The 20,665-nt window shown below is 41.6% G+C and overlaps 1 protein-coding gene across 9 annotated transcripts in view; it reads left to right on the top strand.

Annotated features, from left to right (window-relative positions):
• Nucleotides 1-20,665, top strand: part of LOC138761596 (uncharacterized) — a 756,070-nt gene that overhangs the window by 469,318 nt on the left and 266,087 nt on the right. The gene's annotated exons all lie outside the window — the stretch shown is intronic.

Below are 20,665 nucleotides of genomic sequence, written 5' to 3'. Positions count from 1 at the left end.
AGGATTTCAAGGGCTTTCTTCTGCAAATGCAAATGTAAGTGAGATAAATCTTGGCACTGAGTTTATCCTCAACACTAAGATATCCCACTCATAGTTTTCCAGGGAGAGTTTAACCTTGTGTTTTATTAGTGTTATCTCCTCCTGAAAGGATACGAGGCTGACTTTTAGTGTGTGATCCTGATTAATTAGTGTAGTGATAGAGTTCTACTACCAGGAGGAAGTGGAGACAGAGTTTGTGGCATCTGGGGAATGTTGCATCTTGGGTAGATTCAAGATGGAAGCCTCCACATGATGTCTAGCCTGTGAGTGTTCTGTTTTAGTGCTGTTTGCTTTTGTTGATAAATCTAGTTGTTTAAAAAAAAACAAGTTTCTTTATTGTTATAAAAGAAATATCACATAGTACCAGGAGTGGAAGAAACAGCCAGAAGTGGAAGAAACACCACAGGAGTGAAAAAAAAACAGTGTACATAGTGAGTAATAGTCACTATCAGCAAAGAAAATATGAAGAGTTTAAAAACTCCTGACACTGTAAAATGGACTGGAAATGTCAACCACGAGTGGAGGCTGTTTAAACAAAGGTTCATGCTATACCTGCAAGCTAGTGGAATCAATAGCAAACCAGATACACAAAAGATTGCAATGCCGTGGCAGGACCTAAAGCTGTAGAGATTTTCAATACATTTGTTTTTGCCAAGGCAGAAGATCAGCGCAAATTCAACAAGGTTATCAAGATGTTTGATGAAACTTGTTCACCAAAGAAAAATGAAACCTTCAAGTGGTATGTGTTTCACTCACAAACACAGCTCCAGGGAGAGAGATTTTGATACTTTTTTAATAGACTTAAAATTAAAAGCAAGAAGATGCAATTTTGGATCGCTGCAAGATTCAATGATCTGTGATCAAATTGTTTGGAATTAATGAGAAGAAAGTGAGTGAGAAGTTGCTGTGAGAGACAGAACTTACCTTAGCTGGAGCTGTGAAGATAAGCCATGCCAGTGAATTAGTTCTGCAGCATGCGACAAAGTTCAGTGATAGTGTAAAAGCCAGTGAAAATGAAGACAGTCATAGTCACAGTGTCTGGACACACACATAAACAAAAAATGAGATTGAGGAAACAACAAAAAGATGGAGAGACATTCAATTGTAAATAATGTGGCACTAAACATGACCCAAAGCAATCCCATCTTATGGAAAAATCTGTAATAAGTGCAAAGGGCTGAATTTCCAAAAGGAAACAAGACAGAAATAAAAGTGTACACACTATAGAAGAAATTGCTCTCAGTGATACACTTTTCGTGGGCATGGTAGTGCCGAAGTGAACAGGGTCGAACAGGATAAGTGGACTGTGTTATTGCACAAATGGAATAAATATTCCTTTCAAGCTGGACACAAGAGCAAAGATCAATTTGATCTGTGAGTGCAAAATCAAGGCAATGAAGATAAATCCAAACATCCATGCAAACCCTGTAAGCTCAAAGCCTATAATGGACAGAGCATCGAAACGAAAGGTAAATGTAAACTCAAGGTGAAAGATAAAGAGCACCACCTCAAGTTCATATGGACAATATTAACTGCTTGGTGACAAAGCATGTGAAAACCTAAGCCTAGCCTAGAGAGTATAACACATTAACAGTGACCATGCACTGAACAGCATAGAGGAAATACTGGATCAGTTTCCAGACATCATCAAGGGGTTTGGGGTTCTATCATTCACTTTTAAGATACAATTAAAGGAGGACACACAGCTAGTAGTGCATGCCCTGAGGCAGGTTCCAGCACCATAAGAAGAAAAGCTCATGCAGGAACTAGCATGAATAGTGGCACTAGGGGTCATAAGGAAAGTGGAGGAGCCCACAGAATGGTGTGTGTCAAAAAGAAGAATGGTACATGAACTCAAAAGATCTGAATGCCAACATAAAGAGAGAACATTATCAGATTCTGACCAGGGATGAAATTACAAGTGAGATGGCCAGTGCAAAGTTTTTCACTAAATTGGATGCATCCCAGGGTTTCTGACAAATAAAACTGCATGATGATACCACAAAATACTGTACATTTAATACACCGTTTGGCCGATACTCCTGTCTGAGGATGCATTTTGGAATTTCCTCAGCTCCAGAAGTGATCCACAGGACAATGGAGGCATAAAGGCATAAATGGGGTACATGTGTACATGGATGACATGATCCTATGGGGATCCACACAGGAGCAACACAACGAGAGGAGCCAGAGCTGCCTCATAAGGTGCCTGGAGTGGCCCCATGAAGTGCTGCCCCCTGAGGTGCCAGAGTGGCCCTACGGTGAGCTCCAGCAGCATCACACCCCTGGAAGCAGAGGATTCAGCCTCCACAGCAACAGAGGAAACACCACATGTGCTTAGACAGTGGTGGACCCACAGAGCTGACACAAGCATCTGTGTTAAGAAGATCCACACGAGATGTCAAAGCACCTGACAGACTGAATCTATAAAATAAAAAGAACTGAACACTTAAAAGTTTGTGCTGCTGATGTTTGTGTTACGGTTATGCTGAACTTTAAATTGAAAGAATACTGTATTAATCTGTCATGTTAGATTAAACATCTCAAGGAAAATTGATGTAGTGATAGTGTGTTACCACCAGGAGGAGTCAGAGATGGAGTGTATGGCATCTGGAGAATGTTGCATCTTGGGAATGCTGTTGCATCTTGGGTAAATTCAAGATGGAAACCTCCATATGAGGTCTGGTCTGTATGTGTGTGTTCTGTCTTAGTGCTGTTTGCTTTTGTTAATAAATCTAGTTGTTTAAGAAGAACCCAAGTTAATTTATTATAATAAATTAAACATCACAGTTAAGATATCTGCTTTTCCCTCTTCCCTCAAGGATGATGGACAGATGTCTCATTAAATACTCGAAGGAAGCTGTCAGGAAGTATGGGGTACTTTGGTTTGGGAAGTAAGAAAATTCTGTTATTGAACCTTTGTCTGAAACTCTTAAACGGAAGTGGTCCCTTGGTTCTGAAAGAGTCCATGCTATTGAATTTCAGACACAACCAAAAACAAGGAAGCACACAAAAGCCCCTCTTTCCTTCAGCGCTCCAGTGAATTAGTAGGGCTGATGAAAGGAGGAGACAGAAGTATTGTTCTCTGATCCAGCTTTTTATTTTATGGTGAAAATTGCTGACTTCACCAGGCAGGATAAAAGATGCTTCTCTTTAACTTTCTACAAATTGTTACAGGAAGAACATTTTAGAATGCACTCCCATTTCTGGAAATGTGAACAGATTAGTGTAAATGGGTGCTTGATGGTCAAAGTGAATGGAGAGTCAAAAGGCCTTTTTTGGAGCTGTATGTTTTTTTTAATCTCTTTTCAGGACTCCGTTTAATCCTCTGGAATTGACAGGGCAAAATTCTGCAGTAAGTGAAACTCTATCCCAACCTGCCATGAATGTAGCTATTTCCAAGTTTAGATTTTGGAGTAGGCAAGTAAACTTGCTCAACCTTGGAAATATGCTTAATATGGCTGCAGGCTTCAGATTTTACGTTTTATTTCTGATGGTGTAGGACTGAGCTTCGCTGATGTCAATAGACAATAGACAATAGGAGCTGGAGTAGGCCATTTGGCCCATCGGGCCAGCACCGCCATTTTAGATCATGGCTGATCATTACCATCAGTACCCCTTTCCAGCCTTATCCCCATAACCCTTAACTCCGTTACCCACAAGAGTCTTATCTAACTCTCTTTTGAACATAGTCAGCGAATCCGCCTCTACCACCCTCTGTGGCAGAGCATTCCACAGATTCACACTTCTCTGGGTAAAAAAATGCTTTCTCATCTCCGTCCTAAAGGGCCTACCCTGTATTCTTAAACTATGCCCTCTAGTCCTCGTCTCCCCCATCATTGGGAACAAGTAATCAGACTTCACCTTGTCTATCCCCCTGATGATTTTATATACCTCAATCATGTCCCCCCTCATCCTTCTAGTGTGGAGAGCAGAGGGACCAGCAGGACATTCTACTCCACCATTGCTTGTGAACCAGGAGAAGGAAGAGCTGGTGTGCCTCCTCTGACCTCATTAATTTTTGTGCTGCAAACACCAACAGCTCCGACACATCATCTTGTTGAGACGATTTGACCCTACACCTTTACATCTGATCTCCCCAACTCACGCTACATGAACTCTTATATGCTGTATAAACTTTCCTTTATCTCAGACCAGTAAGAGTTATTTACAATAGAAATCCTTTGGTCTGTGCTGACCATCTAGTACCCATTTTGATGAATCCCATTTTATTCTCCCATTATTTCAATCAACTCCATCCAGTATCCACCCAACACTGACATGCTGGGTGACTTACTAACCTACCAACCCGCACGCCTTTGGGATGTGAGATTAAAGTGTATTACATGCTGTGACAAGGAGACTGTGCAAACTCCATGCTGACTGTAGTGGAGGCCAGGAGTGAACCTGGGTCATTGGAGCCGTTGGACAGCATCACTCTCTGCTGCATTACACCACCACCACCAAGAGAAACACTGATTATTTCCAGCAACTCTAAAATCTGTTCTCTCATTTAATCCAAAGCCTCAGCTTCCAACATGCTCACCAGAACATCCCATTAGCTGAAGCGGTCCAAGGACACCCAACAGATTAAAATCTTCCTTTAACTACAATACAAAATTCTTCCACATTCCTGCACTGCATCACAATATCGTAGATGATCTATGATGAACTTTTTCTTCAACATCCCTCTACAATGATCTTAGGTTGATGTATTATCTGAAGAACCTGCTCCACCTCTTGCCTCTGGATGACATATGGCCTGAACCCCAGTGATTATTTCATTTCCAATCAATGACTTTAATCTCAACCTGAATTCACAGTCCATCCTCTGCTTAACAGGTTGAATCTTGATTAAAAAAACACAGATTTTCTCCTCAGACTTACGCTCCACAACAACTCTGGTCATCCCGACTTCTATTTCCTCAAATCCTCCCATTGCTCTGTCTCCTTGAAGTCAAATGGCTTCCCCACAACCTAAATTCTTGTGTCAGTCCCTCATCCTCATCAGACCTCACCTCCTCACCAAATCTGAGGCCATCCTTGCTTGTTTTCCAGCTGCAAGACCCTGATTCTCAACCGAAAGTGTCACTGGCATCCAAATTTTGCCTCATCCACTCAATCTCACCTGTGTTTCAAAGGCCCCACCAATCTTCCCCCAGGCCTGGATCCAAAGCATTTTTTAAAATCTTCCTACTTCCAACTTTGCCTCCAATCTCTTGTCCCATTCCACCCTTGACTGACAATTCAAATTCTTTTATTACAAACTCTAAATTGACCAATCCATTAAGTCATCCTTTAATCTGTGATCTAAAGCACTTTATCCCTAAACCTCAGCCCCAGAAGCCTTCTGATCTCTCCCTGCCTTGCATTTTTCAGGGGTTTTCCATCCCTACCATCTCATTTGCTAGCTGAAGTTGCCCTGATTCCTACCTTTCTATTCCATTACCACAATTTTCAACTGTCTCCTGATCTAAACTTAGTCCCAAACTCTAATCTGATCCACCATTCAAAAATCCCAACTAATGTCTTCCCATCCCACAATCTCTATGCTTGAGATGTCTTACACTCTTTTCTTTCCCTCTAATCTCTCCTTAACCCCATTCCCTGACTATCGATTTGGTGAAAGTAAACCTGCCTGACAACTACCTGGCTTCTCATATTACTAGCCACTGAATGGAAACTGAAGAACCAAGATTCTGTCATTAAGTGCAATGGTCATGCTTTTACTTGCATTTGTAGATGTCACAGCCACATGGTCTCAGCTCCTTGCTGTCTCCTTATAAATATTGGGGCCACTATATTTAAATGTTACAGAATCATAATGGAAACAGGACTAACTAGCAGATTAAGTGACAAGGAGTCATGGTGGGGAGCTCCATCTCCATCGGGCACACAAAACTCAAAACGGTCAACCAGTTTACCTATCTCGGCTGCACCATTTCATCAGATGCAAGGATCGACAATGAGATAGACAACAGACTCGCCAAGGCAAATAGTGCCTTTGGAAGACTACACAAAAGAGTCTGGAAAAACAACCAACTGAAAACCTCACAAAGATAAGCGTATACAGAGCCGTTGTCATACCCACACTCCTGTTCGGCTCCGAATCATGGGTCCTCTACCGGCACCACCTACGGCTCCTAGAACACTTCCACCAGCGTTGTCTCCGCTCCATCCTCAACATCCATTGGAGCGCTTTCATCCCTAACGTCGAAGTACTCGAGATGGCAGAGGTCGACAGCATCGAGTCCACGCTGCTGAAGATCCAGCTGCGCTGGATGGGTCACGTCTCCAGAATGGAGGACCATCGCCTTCCCAAGATCGTGTTATATGGCGAGCTCTCCACTGGCCACCGTGACAGAGGTGCACCAAAGAAAAGGTACAAGGACTGCCTAAAGAAATCTCTTGGTGCCTGCCACATTGACCACCGCCAGTGGGCTGATAACGCCTCAAACCGTGCATCTTGGCGCCTCACAGTTTGGCGGGCAGCAACCTCCTTTGAAGAAGATCGCAGAGCCCACCTCACTGACAAAAGGCAAAGGAGGAAAAACCCAACACCCAACCCCAACCAACCAATTTTCCCCTGCAACTGCTGCAACCGTGTCTGCCTGTCCTGCATCGGACTTGTCAGCCACAAACGAGCCTGCAGCTGACGTGGACTTTTTACCCCCTCCATAAATCTTCGTCCACGAAGCCAAGCCAAAGAAAGAAGTGACAAGGAATAACTAACAACATGGTAGTAAGGTATCAGCACATTTAGCGCAGCAGTTAGTGCAACGCTATTACAGCGCTAGTGCCCTGGGTTTGAATCCGGTGCTGTCTGTATGGAATTTGTACATTCTCCCCATGCCTATCTGGGTTTCCACTGGGTGCTCCTCCCACCCTTCAAAACATACAGGGCTTGAAGGTTAATTGGAGTATTTTGGCGGAACTGGTTCGTGGGCTGGAAGCTCCTGTTAGCATGCTGTATGTCTAAATTTAAATTTCGCCACTTGCAAATGTGATCTTGAGACTTGATTCTGGAAATTAAGGGGTTAAGTTATGATGAGAGAGATTAAACAGCCTGAGATCATATTCATTGAAGTTTAGAAGGATGAGTAGAAATTATCAAAACATAAGAAATAACATAGAATTAGAAGATTGTTTCCAGTGGCAGGTGAGATTAGAACCAGGGACACAGCCTCAAGATTCAGGGAAGTAGGTTTAAGACAGAGATGAACAGGAACTGTTTCACCCAGAGAGTTGTGAATCTGTGGAAATCTCTGCCTAATGAAGCAGCAGAGGCTACCTCCTGTTCCTATTTATTATGTACTTGGGTTCTTATTTGTCATTTAGTTGGAAACTAAATTAAACTCTCAAAGCTTGATAATTCTATGTAATGATTTCATAGTAAATCTGAGCCACAGCAATGCAACTCATGTCTGAAATGAATACCTGACGTTTTTTTGAGATACGGCATTTCACACAACCTTATATTTGTGCCTGTCCCGCATCGGACTTGTCAGCCACAAACGAGTCTGCAGCTGACGTGGACTTTTACCCCCTCCATAAATCTTCGTACGCGAAGCCAAGCCAAAGAAAGAAAGAAAAAAGAATATTTGTGTAATAAAGCGGTCAATAGTTTTCAACTCTAGGAGACATCAGAAAATGTTTTAATTTTTTTAATTGCAGTCGGTTGGCCTCTCAACTCAGCTGCTATCTACTCCTCATCCAATCAGATCACTGGGTTCAGTGACAAACTTACAACTGTAAAACTGATTAATTTAAAGATGACTTCTGTTTACTGTATTATTACTTATTGATCATCCTCACACTGGAATTTCCAGTCACCTACTCTCCTGCATCTTCCTTTCAAGATTTGGGGACTACATTGCAATATCTTTAGAGGGGGTTGAAATATAAATACCTACTCATGCTGCCTTCGAATTCTGCTCACGTGATGAGGTGGGTTCCACTGGTGTACAACTAATTCTTGAATCAGAAAGTGAGCCCCCAGTTATTTTACTTTCTCTTACATCTCAAGTAAGCATGAACACACATCACAAGGGTTGCTGTTCATATTATGTTTTTGCCTGAAATAGGAAATAAGTTGGTGGCTTTGCAAAGGCTTTTCATCCCAAGGAATTTCCATTCCAGTCTCGTCTTTTCTCTCGAGGTAGATACATCAACAGTGAAATGAAAGTTTGTCCTGTGACCTCACAATAATAAAGCTGCAGTAGGTCAAGTCTGGACCTTCTTTGTCTTTGCTCAGAAATCAGTAGCTTAAGAAAGCTTTGGAAAGAGTAAATTATACATTTATTTGTTCAAGGGTTGCATCAAAAACCAAAGATCAAGAATTGAGAAAGGCAATCTGAACAACATTTTATCTTGCAATGAACTACACCATGTGGCTTTTATAAATAGATAATTTCTTCATACTTGGCCTATTGCTCTTGGCCTTAAAATGCCTGGGGATTTCCTAAAGTAGCAGAGCCCATATCAGATGAGAGCCAAGACACAGGAGTAACCAATGGGGCATAATGTAAACTAAAATATGAGAAGTCCACCTGCACAGGTGGGTGCCTTCTGTTTGACTGCCTGACCAACAGCGCTCCACAGCAGAGAATGTGTGAAGACTAGATGAGCTGGAAAGGAATGCAACATTATAATGTCTATTCCATAGACCAGCGACCAGCCATTCTCAACAAGGGTCATACAGCGCCCCCCCCCCACAACCCTGGAGGCCATAGCACATTTAAGAGGGGTCATGGACTGAAATCATAAAAGGTTTTTAATGTAGTCGGTAGGAGAGGATTACGGAAGAAACCAACTAAACTTGACTATTTCACAAGGAAGGGGCCCCATAAACTTTGAGCAGAGTCCTTCTGGGGCCATAGCCAAAAAAAAGGATGAGAACGGTTGCCATAGAATATAAAATTCTTGTAAAGCTGTATTACATCCATCACATGATTGGTTCAACATTAAATTTAAGAGTAAGAGTTAAATAAATAATAGTAGGTTGAAAGTCTGTTTAACACTTATACCTGTATTTCTTTTCCTTTGATTCTGATAGGGATGTGAAATGGTCTGCTGATTCTCCAATTCATTTTATACCATTGTGTAAAGTCAATATACATCCTGTTGAATTTGAGTCTCTTTTTTTTTTCACACTGTGAACCATATCAATCAAAATACATACAAACATTTCCCTCTTAAATATACACAGTGACATTTTCTCCCCTTTTTTCCCCCCTACCTTCCCTCCTCCCTTCCCACCCCCCTCCAAACCCATTAAATGTTCAACGTATACAATACAATAAAAGCATTAAACAATGTCATCAAACAATGAAAATAAACAAGAAAAATGTGTCATCTACTTTTACACACTGGATCAAGTCATTTTGTCTTCTTATCATTTTAGAGGGTGTAGGTCCGAGGTAAGCCCTCTCTGTTATGTTCCATGTATGGTTCCCAAATTTGTTCAAATAATGTGACTTTATTTTTTAAATTATATGTTATTTTTTCCAATGGAATACATTTATTCATTTCCATGTACCATTGCTGTATTCTCAGGTTCTCTTCTGATTTCCAAGTTGACATTATACTATTTTGCTACAGCTAAGGCTATCATAATAAATCTTTTTTGCGCTTCATCCAGTTTGAGGCCTAATTCTTTACTTATATTACTTAGAAGAAAGATCTCTGGATTTTTTGTTATGTTGCTTTTTGTGATTTTATTTAATACCTGATTTAGATCTTTCCAAAACTTTTTCACTTTCTCACATGCCCAAATTGCATGTACTATTGTTCCCATTACCTTCTTACAGCGAAAACATCTATCTGATAATGTTGGATCCCATTTTTTTAACTTTTGGGGTGTGATATCTAACCTGTGTAACCAATTATACTATATCATGCGTAACCTTGTGTTTATTATAGTCTTCATAGTTGACCACATTGACCACCGCCAGTGGGCTGATAACGCCTCAAACCGTGCATCTTGGCGCCTAACAGTTTGGCGGGCAGCAACCTCCCTTGAAGAAGACCGCAGAGCCCACCTCACTGACAAAAGGCAAAGGAGGAAAAACCCAACACCCAACCCCAACCAACCAATTTTCCCTTGCAACCGCTGTAATCGTGTCTGCCTGTCCCGCATCGGACTTGTCAGCCACAAACGAGCCTGCAGCTGACGTGGACTTTTTACCCCCTCCATAAATCTTCGTCCGCGAAGCCAAGCCAAAGAAGAAAGATAATTCCAGAGCATAACTTTTCCCATGTTTCATTTTTTATCTTTGTTTAAATCTTTTTCCCACTTTTGTTTGTGTTTATAGCTTATTTCATAATTTTCTTTCTCTTGCAGCTTGTTGTAAAGTTCGTTATAAATCTTTTTATTATCACTTTTTGACTTCTCATTTTCTTCCCATTAACTCATTCAAACATTGGTGCAGCTGCTCCCTGAATGGCTATAATGCATACAAAACGTCTGATGCACTCTATTCTATTCTGAGCCATTATTCAGTGTCTCAACCTACCAAGGCAATCTTTCCAAATTTATTGATTATATTGATACTAGTGTCATATTTTTGATATATTTCCAGCCACACAAGAACAAGAGCACAAAAATTGACTAGTTCCACATAGAGGACTGTGAATGCAACTCATTAAATCTATAATTCTTTGGTGATTTGACAACTTTTTATCCACTCTGCTATTTTGCTGTCATGATAATTGCTTTTTGGACCACAGTATGTGACTGAAAAGATGTAAAACTATGACACTGACATCAAAACACCAAATCTATTCCTTTCTGTGCTTAGAACACCATTGTTCTACTGACAGATTATCCTCTGACACTACAGCTAGGACACTGTAGTGTGACAGTTTATCAAAGGAAGCATTCAAGTAATGCTTTATAAGAAAATAGAACTCAACTTCTCGTTATGTTGGAGCAATAGTTAAGTCCAGAAAGACATATCTAAACTCAACCAAGTTAATTGTATTGTATCTTTTCACTCTTAATCCATTGATATCCTGCAGTATGCAGAAATGCTGGAGAAACTCAGCTGGTCACCCAGCATCTTTAGAAAGTAAAAGGCAATCGATGTTCTGGGCCTGAACCCTTCATCAATCCTACATGACCTGCTATCACCAGTATTTTTTTGTGTACTGCACTAGACTCCAGTATCTGCAGACCTTCTTGTTTACATCCCAATATCCTGATCAATATTACTTCCTTGTCCCTCAACAACTTCTAAGGGCGCACCATCAAAAGCATACTTACTGGATGCACCACAATGTGTAGAGAAGCTACTCTCTCTGCTCAAGATCAGAATTGACAGAAGGTAATGAGTGCAGCTCAGAATATCATACCAACTTCCCTCCCCTGTGGATTCCATCTAGACCTCCTGCTGCCTGGCAAAGGCAACCAAACTACTGAAAACTCTTCTTCCTCCCATCGGGGAGAAGGTTCAAGAGTGTGAAGAGTGTGAAGGTAGGCACAAAAAAGCCTTAAATGAAATTCCTTCCCTGCAGCCATCAAGCTCCCGAACAAACCCCACAACAGTGCTCTCACGTTGTCCTTGCTTGGGACATTGAATTTTATTTCATTGTAACTCTATACTCTGCAATTGTTTAAGTTCATTTTCATGTTTCTTTAGCAACTGATTGCACAAGTACGACCCGATGAAACAGCGTTCTCCTCGGTGCAAAACATGCACACACACAACCAGACATGACACATATACTATAGCTTTGTCCCTTCACTCCGACCAGACCCACCTGGAGAACCACACCTCATACGCCAGGCTGCTGTTTGATTTCAGCTCAGCATTTAATACGATCATTTCCCAGAGGCTGGTTGAGAATCTTCTCCCTGAGACTCAACACTCCTCTCTGTAACTTGATCTTAATGGAAAGACAACAGCCTGGGTAAGTAGCAGAACATCGAGTACCATCATGCTCAACCGGCTCCTGTTCATGCTACTGAGCCACGACTGCATCGCCAGATCCAGCTCGAACAGTGACATCAAGTTTGCAGATGTCACAACAGTAGTTGACCTCTTCAGCCACAACGATGGGTTGCACTTCAGAGAAGAGGTGGAAAATCTTGTGATATGGTGTGAGAGTAACATGCACAAGATGAGATGATTGTGGAGTTCAGGAGGACCAGAATGACCACCCTCCAGTACACATCAACAACAACAACTCTGTAGTTGAGAGACTAGAGAGCACCAAGTTCCTTGGAGTTCACCAAGTTCCTTGAGAAAACTAAAGTGGGCAAGGCTACTTGCCCACTATGTCGATCTTCCACAGGAGCTCTATCAAGAGCATCCTGGCCGGCTGCATCACAGTGTGGTATGGTTACTGCAGAGAAATGGATCAGAGATCAATGCACAGGACCATAAGAGTGGCAGAAAGGATCACTGGAGTCTCTCTCCACCCCCCCCCCCCTCCCCATTGACATAATCGAGCAGGATTGTTGTCTGAAGAGGGCAGACAAAATAATTGAAGACTCCTTTGACCTTGCACACAGTATCTTTCAGCTGCTTCCGTTGGGGAGAGATATAGGAGTATCATATTCATGAAACAGTATTTATTTGTTTTGATGAAATACTTACCTTGCATGTGTATTACTTGTCTGTATGTATGTTATGTCTGATTGTGTGTCTGCATGTTTTCCACTGAGGACTGGAGAACACTGTTTTGTCAGGTTGACTTGTGCAATCAGATAATTAACTTGACTTTTCATAAGGACAAGCAATATATATGCAGAACAAATATACATATATAAAAATAAATGAATTTTGTTTATTAAATAGTAGCATCTCCGATGGTTAGTCCGATCGTTTCCTTTGGTTATCCAGCATTCTCACTGTCTGTGGGAAGAAACTGTTTCTTAGCCTAGTGGTGCTGGCTCTTTCCCATCAAGAATAGCTGAAAGATACTGTATGTGGGATGGAAGGGATCCTCAGAGATTTTGTGTGCCCTCTTCAGACAATGATCCCTATAGATCACATCAATGATGGGGGAAGAGGGAGACTCCAGTGAATCTCTTTGCCACTCTTATAGTCCTATGGATTAACCTCTGATCCACTTGTCTACAGCAACCAGTCCACACTGTGATGTAATCAGCCAGTACACTCACGACAGAGCTCCTGTAGAAGGTTGACATAATGGTGGTTGGTAGTCTGGTCCACTTCAGTCTTCTCAGTAAATGCAGTCACTCTTGCACCTTCCTGACAAGTGAGGAGATGCGTGTCCAGGATATGTGGAATGGTTAGGTGTACTTTGACAAACTTGGTGCTCTCTACTATCTCCACTACCGAGTTATTAATGTGTAGTGGAGGGTGGCAGTCCTGGTCCTCCTGAAGTCCACGATCATCTCCTTCGTCTTGTCCATGTTGATACTCAGGTTATTACTCATGCATCATATCACGAGATTTTCTACTTCCCTGTAGTGCGACTCATCATTGTTGCTGATGGGGACGACTGCTGTTGTGTCATGTGCAAACACGATGGCACTGTTGGAGCTAGATCTGGCGATGCAGTCATGGGTCAGTAGCATGAACAGGAGTGGCCTGAGGTGTGCACGATGGTGCTTGACATTCTGCTACTGACCTGGACATACTGTGGACTTTCCAACTAGTTTCAGAGAGGGGTGTTGAGTCCCATTGAGGACATCGTCACCACCAGCCTTTGGGAAATGATCATATTAAGCGACAAACTGAAATAAATGAACAGCAGCCTGGTGTATGAGGCATTGTTCTCCAGGTGGATCAGGGCAGAGTGAAGGGACAAGACTACAGCATTGTTTATGGAATGGTTTCTTCTATCGGTGAATTGAAGTGGGACCAGTGTCTGGGAGGTGTTCTTTGATGTGTTCCATCACCAGAGCTTGAAGCATTTCATAATGGTAGAGGTCAGTGCCACAGGGCATTAGTCATTGAGGCCTGTATTTGTTGCCCTCGAATACCAGGATGATGGTGGCTCTCTTGAACCCTATGGGAATGATGGACCACTGCAGTGATGTGTGGAAATGAACGTGAAGACCTCCGTCAATTGGTCTGCCCAGTTCTTCAGTATCCAACCAGTTATGCTGTCTGGTCCTGCTGAATTAGGTGGGTCCACCTTGGATAGGATTCTCCTCACCTCAGCTGCTGCTCTGAGGGGTGCCCATTTACCAGGGGAACACAGAGCTTTCATCCTGTTCTTCTCATCAAACTGTGCATAGAAGATGTTTAGTTTGTCCAGAAGGGTTTGTACTTTTGGTCTTCATGTAGCTGTATGTATGTTAGAGTTAACCTGTTAGACTGTTCACAGAAGAACCTTTCCCACTGCACCAGGTATAATGTGATAAATAAACTCAAAATATCATCCTGGCTTAATCTTAAAATGTCTTTGACATCATCAACTAGAGACTACATATTCAGATGAGCTGTTTGCTTAACATAGTTGAACTGGAAAAACTGAAGGATGGAGAGTATTGTTACCCTGTTTAATTCCTTCTCAGGAAAGGTGTCACTAAGATACTGAAATTTATTGTGCATAATTAGCTTATCTTGAAAAGGTGGTTGCGAGCTGTCCTCTTGTATCATTCCAGTCTGTGTAGTCAAGGTATTTACACAGTACTGTTCAATTACAGAGCTTTGAACCAGAGATAATATAAGGATATATATCTGAGATTGAATGTTGTCAATTTATATTGAAACGTGGAGCTGGTGATGTTTTCATTCACCTCCTGACCTTGTTCTTCTGGAGATTGATACTTTTTGAGTTTGGGAACTATTGTCAATGAAGCCTCTTCAAATATTAAAGGTATTGGAAATGATAGGACTATATCCATTGTGTATATTTTGTCATTTATCCATAACCTTGCAGCATATAATGGATGTTGGTGCCTTTCTGACACTGATGAATGGAAGGGGAAAGGAAGATTTAAAATGTAAGTGACTGACTGTGGAATTACTCAGAGAAAGTCGATTGCATTGGTCCAGGTGGGATTTTTTTTTAAACAATTGGACACAAGACACGTCTATCCATATTGGCTGACAGGAAACTGTCAGCCAAGAATTAATCTTCTGAATTAATTCAGCTGGCATTTTCTCCTCTGGTTCTGCTCCACATATGCAGGGGATGAGGACTGAGGAGAGTGATGGTTTGAAACTGATTGTGAGCAAGATTTTCAAGTGGAAGTCAGCGGATAGTAGTCAGGGAGGGTCATAGATGCACATTTCACACTAAAGATTTAGCAAGGAAGATGGGTGACCACGAGGAGGATAACACAGGAGTTCTCTGTTGTTAACTCATTCACTGAGAGGCACAGATAAGGTAGACAGCCAGCACCTTTTTCCCATGGCAGAAGTAGCAAATACCAGAGGACATCTGTACAAATTAAATGGAGGGAAGTTTAGGGAAAAGATCAGGGGTATGTTTATTACACAGCGAGTTGTGGGAGGTTGGAATGCCTTGTCAAGGGTGGTGATAGACTCTTGAATGTGGATGAAAGAAAAATAGAGGGTTACGAGGTAGGAAAGGTTTCATTTTTTCAGGTAGGAAATATATAGGTCAGCACAACATTGAGGGCTGAAGGGCCTATACTGCTACAGTGTTCTTTCTTCTCTATTCATACAAGTGTACCATTTTACATACTGCTGGGGAGGGGCAGTATCCCGTCAGAAGAAAATAACAGCATCAGCCAGATCTGTAGCATCACAAGTAGGTCTGCTGTAAAGCAGGGTACGTTTAGGAAGAGCAGAGCAATGGTAATAAGTCAGTTGTTCTCAACTGTTTTCTTTCCACTCACATACCATCTTAAGTAATCCCTTACTAACCACAGAGCACCCATGATACCCATAAATGCTCTGTGGTTAGTAAGGGATTATTTAAGGTGGTATGTGAGTGGAACAAAAAGGTTGAGAACCATTGGTAATAAAAAAGAAGGGAGTCTTTAATCAACTGTAAAGGCTGGCATTTCTAGGTTGTTGCCTGGATTTGAAAATATGTACAATATGTCTTATGGGGCAAGGTTAACAGAGCTAGGGCTTTTCTCTTTGTAACAAAGAAGGATGAGAGGTGTCTTAATAGAGGTCTACAAGATTATGAGAGGCATAAATAAGGTGGACAGACAGCATTTTTTTACCAGGGTGGGAGTTACAGACACCAGAGGACATCTATACAAAATGAAGGGAAGGAAAGTTGACATAAGGGGTAAGTTTTTTACACAGAGAGTTGTGGGTGCCTGGAATGCACTGCCAGGGGTGTTGGTGGAGGCTGGAACTATAGGGGCATTTAGAAGATTCTTAGATGAAAGAAAAATAGAGGGTTATGAGGTAGGGAGGGTTTCGTTTTTTTTTGGTAGAGATATTTATAGGTCAGCAACAACATCATGGGCCGAAGGACTTATACTATACTGCAATGTTCTATGTTCAAATATGTAGTAACATTGCAGCGAGTCATGGGATAACAGGGCTTAGTAGTAGGAGGTTTCAATTTCCCTAATATTGCAAAGCCAGCTCAAATAACATGTAGATGGCCAGATAAGAGAGGGCGAAACACTGGTCCTTCTCTTGGAAAACGTGGCAGGGCGAGTGACTGAGTTGTCAGTAGGAGAGCACCTTGGGGCCAGTGGCTATAACTCCATTTGTTTTAAAACAGTTATGGATAAAGATCCAAAAATTCCAATACTAAACTGGGGAAACTCCACTTTTGATGGTTTTAGACTGGACCTTGCAAAGATTGATTGTGAGAGACTGTTTGCAGGAAAGGGGACTTCTGACATGTGGAAGGCTTTTATAAAAGGAGTTTGGGTAAGTTCAGGGACAACACGTTCCTGTGAGAGTGAAAGGCAAAATTAGGATGACCAGAGATATTGAGACAAAAAGAAAAAGGAGGCATCTGTCAGTTATGATGTGGGAATGGGTGAATATTTGTTTCAAGAATGTAAAAGTTCACTTGTGAGGGAAATCAGAGGGCAGAGGGGATGGCTCTGACAGACAAAGTAAAAGACATCTAGAAGGTTCTACTGGTATCTAAGGGGCATCTTTAGCAAGAAAGGGCCCTTAAAGTGAAAGGTTCGATTATTGTCATGTAATTCTACATTTAGAATGTAACATACATGAAATTCTTTAACTTTGTCTACCATAAGGAAAACGGAGAGCCGCCACTTTGTCTAGTGCTCCTCACAGAAATGAGGCCCCAGTGAGGCATGAGCTCATAACCCTGGTTTACAAGACCAGTGCTCTAACTTCTGAGCTATTGGAGCCTCTGAGGTTTTCTATCTGTGGAGGCACAGGAGAGAGATGACATCCCAAATGAGTTTATCTCACCTGTACTTCCTGTGGAGAAAGACATGGATACTGATGAATTTAGGGAAGATTGTAGTGATGTCCATGTTACTGAAGAAAAAGTGATGGAGGTCACATAAAGATAGATCCAAGCTTCCTTTGTTGTTATGTACACAAAATGTATTTCCTTTGTATGGCCTGTAAAAACACACAAAGAGGAGCTACTAGTCTAGCACCACTATCAAGACAAGAAAGGAAAGCAAAAGAGAGTTCCTTCAGAGACACTGTGTCCATGGACCCCATCTCCTCCAATGCTGCACCTTCTGTGCCCAGATCACCTCCATAGCCACACAACCTCCTGACCTTCTCAGCGGTGAACCTGAGTTCCAGGCATCTGAGTCACCCTTCTCGGATCCTGGTTCTGAACATCCGATATGATTAAAAAGCTGTCAGCACCTGAGACCCTTTGAGAGCCCTGCTCACCATCAGCACCCTTAGAATTCCAGTCCTGATCCCTGTTTCCCATGAGCCAATCTCCAGCAGCCTACACCCTGAAGAGAGGCCATTGGCCTTCAAACCCCTCACTGGTCCACTGCTGTGGTCTCCTTTCCTGTAAGGTCCTTTCCCAGGCTTCTCCTTGGTGGTTGGAGGGGGCTAGGGATGGGATTATCTCTGATTCCCTGCACCAGTCTACTGCACACCTGGAGCCCGCACCCTCGTGATCTGGGCTGCTGAGCATGGGCTTGGCCATCTTGGGCATGGATACCTGAGGATCTTAAATTTAAAAAAAATACTGCCATCAGCCCTGATTTATTGGCATGTTTAAACCTGTGTAGGTCCATTATCGATGTCGGCCAGGCAGTAGAACCTCACGGAGGAGCGCTGGAAGGCACATCTCCACTCTCCTGCTTCTCCAGGGTCTGCACCAGCTGCTGAACATATGTTACCGCAGCTGCAGAAGGGCCACCATCTTGACTCTGTAGATAACTGCCCGAGGTCTGATCAAGTGTAATCTCGGACATTGTTGGAATCTAGGAAAGAAGCTCTGAGCCCTGCATTTGTATTATCAGTAGGTATGGGTAAGGTGGCGACTCCTGGAGAATGACTTATGATGTGGCGATATAAAAGGACAGGTTGCACTGAAAGGCCTTTCACAGGGAAAAGGATTCACTCCAAAGGTGTTTAATTAAATACCTTAATTGGATTATTACGATGATATTGATATTATAAATGCAACGCTTACAACCACGAACTGATTAACTGAGTAATTAAATGTTTTACAGTTTTTAAATCAATATTGAGATCAATTCATGATTCCAAAATTCATAGTAGTGTACCATCTTTTATTTTTACAAGTTTTGAGTTATTTGTTTTCAAACATGCACTACTTAGCATGCTCGTTGTGAATTGATCAGGTTAGTCACTTGCAAAACTGGATTTCAGGCCTAAGATGCAATCAATCAATGATAAATAATTATTATTTTAACATAGATGAAAAAAATTCAATCCTTCTATTATCCACTGCAACCTGGCCCATTGTAAGTACTCAGATTATGTTTGATCTTATTGTTTGAGCCCATCAGAAGCACTCGGATTGTCTTTGATCTTATTGTCTGAAGTCCATTGGAAATGTTCAGTTCGTGTTTGATCTTATTGCTTGGCATTTTCCTCATTCCTCCATCATCACTAAGTCAGACGATCAATCGTGGTTCAAGGAATGTAGGAAAGGATGCCAAGTGTAATATCAACATGAACTTGAAAACAAGGTGACACCTGCTGAAAATAAAGGTCAGTAGTATGTATGGCCAAGAGAGTGGAAGCAGTGAATGGCAGACAGTGATAAACGTTCTACAGCCAACACATTTGACCAAAGCAATGGAATCCTCCATGCCTGGTCATGATTTGTAGAGACGTCCTTTTTTTAAAATATTTTATTTTTTCTGTAAATATATTCATGCAGTCTTTAAACTTTTATACATTTCAAATATATCTTAAATGTTTACAAAGAAAAGAAAAAGAAAAATTTCCCCCCTTTTTCCCTCTCACACCCACTAATATAAGAATCTAACTTTGCATACTCTCATTTCTTTTATAATTCTTTGCAATATCTTAACAAAAGTGTCATATTTATTTTTTAACTTATGTGATTTTCTCCATGAATATACATCTACGTATCTTCCCTGCCCATTGAGCAATAAGTAGGGGAGAGTTGGACTTCCAAATGATTGCAATACACTTCTTGGCCACAGCCAGGGCTACTTTAACAAAACAGTTTTGAAATTTAGTCAATTTTTTGCTCACGTCCATAAGGTTGCCCAGAAGGTATAGCTCTGGGTCATGTATGAAGGTCACTCTGTTATTCTTGTTAGTGTTTCAGCGATATCATGCCAGAATGGTCTTACCTTCACACATGTAGAATGTATGAAGGTTCCAATTTCAATGCCACATCTAAAGCACATTTCAAATTTTGATTTGTGTAGTTTTTGTGGTGTAAGAGATAATTGATGTAGAACATTATATTGAACCAATCCATATCTTGTATTAATCGTTGATGTCATACTGTCCAAGCACCAGCCAGACCAGCATTCTTCTGGTATTGTAACACCTAGATCCGACTCCCACCTCTCCCTCGACCTTTGTAGGCTTGGTTTAATACTTTCACTTTGGAGAGCAGAATACCTCCTAGTTATGAATTTTGGTGCATTTCCCAGTCAAAGCATCCTCTCCACTTCATGAGAGGGGCCATTTTGGGACCCCATCTCTCTCACAGGAAGGACCTCAACGGAAGAAAGCAGTAGAAGGTTCCATTTGACAGATGGTATTTTTGTTTTAGTTGCTCAAAGGACATAAGTAGCCCTTCTTCATAGCAATCTTCAATATGTTTAATTCTTTTTCTCATCCCAAATATTTAAAATTCTATTGCCTAAGTTCATGGGTAATAGTTAATTCCATACTTTTCTAGTACTTTGAATAGGAATGGTCATTCTAGTCGATCAAATACATTTTCTGCATCTAACGATACAATTCACTTGGGCTTTCTTTAGACTTAGCCAAATGAATGATATTAAATAGTCTGCTCAAATTATCAGCAGATTATCTTTTCTTAATAATAAAAACCACATGGTCTGACTTCATCAGTTTAGATAGATGATCCTCTAGGGCACACATGTCAAACTCAGGCCCGCGGGCTAAATTTTCCCCGTGATATAATTATATTTGGCCCGCAAGATCGTATCAAATATGTATTAGAGCTGGCCTGCTGGCCGCCGCGCCAGTATAGCGCATGCACAGGTAATACTACAAATCCCAGAATGCTTTGCAAATGCATTGGTGCCGGCCCATCAGCCCGCTAGTCGCCCCCA

This window comes from Narcine bancroftii, chromosome 4, assembly GCF_036971445.1.
Source record: "Narcine bancroftii isolate sNarBan1 chromosome 4, sNarBan1.hap1, whole genome shotgun sequence".
In the NCBI taxonomy this organism is placed as follows: Eukaryota; Metazoa; Chordata; class Chondrichthyes; order Torpediniformes; family Narcinidae; genus Narcine; species Narcine bancroftii.
Note: the sequence above shows the minus strand (reverse complement) of the source record. Positions and strands in the feature narration are given on the sequence as shown.